This window comes from Elephantulus edwardii, unplaced genomic scaffold, assembly GCF_000299155.1.
Source record: "Elephantulus edwardii isolate Elephantulus edwardi_28Jun2011 unplaced genomic scaffold, EleEdw1.0 scaffold00120, whole genome shotgun sequence".
NCBI classification, from domain to species: domain Eukaryota; kingdom Metazoa; phylum Chordata; class Mammalia; order Macroscelidea; family Macroscelididae; genus Elephantulus; species Elephantulus edwardii.
Window position 1 is genome coordinate 413,950 of NW_006399870.1, and position 3,308 is coordinate 417,257.

A 3,308-nucleotide genomic window follows, 5' to 3' on the forward strand; every position below is an offset into this window, starting at 1 on the left:
TCAATGCATCTCATCTGGGGGTCTTCCTCTGCTGCGCTGTTCCTCCACTTTCCCGAGTATTATGTCCTTTTCCAAGGACCAGTCTCTCCTGGCCATTTGCCCCAAGTATGTGAGAGAGAGCTTCAAAATACTAGCCTCCAAGGAGAAACTTGGCTTCACCTTCTCAAAGACAGACCTATTTGTTTTCTTGGCTATCCATCGTATGTTCTAGATTTTTCTCCAGCACTACAACTCGAAGGCATCAATTCTTCTTCTGTCATCCTTAGTTATTGTCTAGTTCTCTGAAACATAACAAATAATTGTGAAGAACATGGCCTGGATAAGTGCACCTTAGTCTCTAGACTGACTAGCTCTATGAAATACTGTTGCGATATTTCCTTTGATGCTCTGGTGGCCTAGTGTTCAGAAACTGCACTGCAATCCCTAAGTTATGCAGTTCAAATCCACTAGCTGGTCCATGGGAGAAGGATAGGCTATCTTCTTCCATGTGATTGATTAACTGCCTCTGAAAACCCACAGGAGAGTCACCTATAGGTTGGCTCTGACTTGGTGGTACTCAACAACAACAACAACAACAACAACAACTTATCTACTTTATATATTTTTCTATCCACTAGGCAACAGAGATCTCTCTATGATATTAGAAAAGGTAATTTACTCAAAATCACTCTTTCAGTCTTAAATACGTCTTAATCCACACATACCCAGATCTTCTGTGATATCTCTCATGTATATTGTATAATATATGATAATGGAATGCATTTTCTATGGTCATCTCTTTTAACACATTTCTTGATAGTCATAAATTGTTTCAGTTATCGCTCATTTATTAAAGTAAGTATTAGGAAACTCCACATAAGAAACACATCTACAGAAACTTTTCTTACCTCTACATTAAGATTTATCATGTCACCAAGGGAATGGCTAAGAAAAAATGTTTTACATTAATTGATCTCAAAGGTACTCATTCCTATAAGACACTTATCAAGCTCATTATGGCTTTAGATTTCCTCCCACATTTTGGTTCGCACTAGCGTCTGTCCCATGGGACAAAGTGGATAGCTGAGACTGGGAATTGGGTTAGGCAATACAAGAAAGTTTTTTTAAAATGTTATGATCTTGGTAGTTACCTCTGTAATTATTATTTTAAGGCAAAACTAAATTTTTTTAAAGAAAGTAGAGCAGAAAAATAAAACAAACAAAAAAAAAAACCCAACACCCCCACATTCTAATAGCATTATTTCCCTCATGGTAGCTAGCATGAAAAATACTATTCTATTTCACAGTTAAAATGTAACTAAAAAGTTTTGAGATGAATTAACATAACAAAGAATACAAGGAACTCTTAATGTAAGGGCTCTAAATGAATACATATTCTGTGTGTGAACTTTTCTCCCTGTCAAAAAAAAAGACATAAGAGGAATGCTCAGAGCTGGCTTTGTCCAGCATATGGTGAAGAGCAGAATGAAAACCAGGCAGTTAGAATGTGCAGCAGGGCCAGGGTGAGCAATTTGAAACTCACTAATAATTTCAAGAGAGAGTACAGAGTGCTCAATTTATCAACCATGACACTTCTCACAATTTCATTTAACCAGATACATACTGATTCTTTCCATGTGGACTAATCAGGTTCCCATGAACCTCACCTACTGAAAACAGGGCAGGGTTCAGATCTGCTGTTCATAGTATCACTATGAGTCATACTTGACTGGATGGTACATAACACAACAATTGTCTTAATTATTTAAAAGCAGTCAGAAATTTGAAATTACCCTAAATATACACAAAGTAACATATGCACTTATGTGTACATTTATGCATATAATAAATGGGAAAAACAACAATTTTAATACATGTAAACAGAACAAAAGTCTATTGTTAATTAAAATTACTTTAAGGTCAGCAATGACTATAACATCTCAGTCAAAATAAAGGAAAACATGCTATGTCCTCAGGTGTAAGAGAGTTAGGTAAAACCATAAAAGTTTTGTAAAGCTATCACTTTGTTTTCTATATTAGTAGTTTAAAAGAACACAGACATGTGTAAAATAACAGAACAAAGAACAAAATGAGGCATACTGTTTGATTCTCTCTCTCCCATTGTCATCCTGTTGGAACCAATGTATAGCTGATCATCCATCAGGTTTTCAGAGGCTGCAAATTACATGGAAGAAGATTGCTTATCTTTCTTCCTCAGAGAAATTGGTGGACTGTAATTGTCCACCTTGGACTGGCAGCACAACTCCTTATCTACTGTTGTTGTGTACCATTGGATCAGAACCCCACAAATAGCTGACACTCCAGAGGGTTTTCAAAGACAGTAAATTTCATGGGGGGAGATTTCCCATTCTTCTCTTTTGGAACAGCTGACTGATTAAAACCACTTACTTTTGTGTTGTTGGCAGCTCAATTCCTTATCATTCAACCATCAGACCTACCCATAACCTGTATCCACTTGTTGTTGTGTACCATTGAGTTATACCCTTAAGTGAGAAAAGAGGCCTATGTATTTAAATCAGTGTGTGGAAAGAATACATTAAATTAGAAGTTCTTAGAGATTTCTGCTCTAGTAAGGAATTTGAGGCCTAAATAAGTTATCTCCCATTCTGATTACCTTTTATGTTAATTGTTCTTGTTGATTGCCTTTGAATCAAGCATAACTCATAGTGACCTTATGAACAAAAGGCTTGACGCTCCTCTACAACTATCGACATTTATTTAAGTTTATAGGGTTTGCGGAAGCATGTTATTTAGGAAGTGGATGCCACTCCTGCTTCAAATATGTTAATTAGGAGACGTTAATTTAGAACACAGTAAGCTATTTAGCTTAGACAATTCTCTAGCTTCATTTGTCATGTCTGATCAATTTTTTTGAACTGTAAAAGTTCATTGAAGTCCTCAATTCCATCCCCTTTGGCTTTAAAATAGAGTGTGCATATTCAAATAACAATGGTATTAAAAGATCTTCCGTGCATGAGTAAGAATAGTGTCCTGACACTCATAACATTGTATTTAAGGATAGTCCTTGAATTAGTCTTTTTCAAGAAAGGTATGTGTCATAACATTATCTGTTTTCCTATTCATTCTGAATGCTGAGCAAATAATTAAGAGGCTAGACTCTATAAAGAAAACTGTGTCATCAGAATACTAAGAAGACTCTTTAACAACAAGCATTATGTGAAGAAATAACCTTTATTTCTGAAAGTGAGGAGGAGTTGAAACAATTTGCTGCAGAACATGAAATATAGATTACATCTCGGGATCAAGAAGATGGGGTATTCTCTAAGCTACTTCCTGCTGAAAAGGGA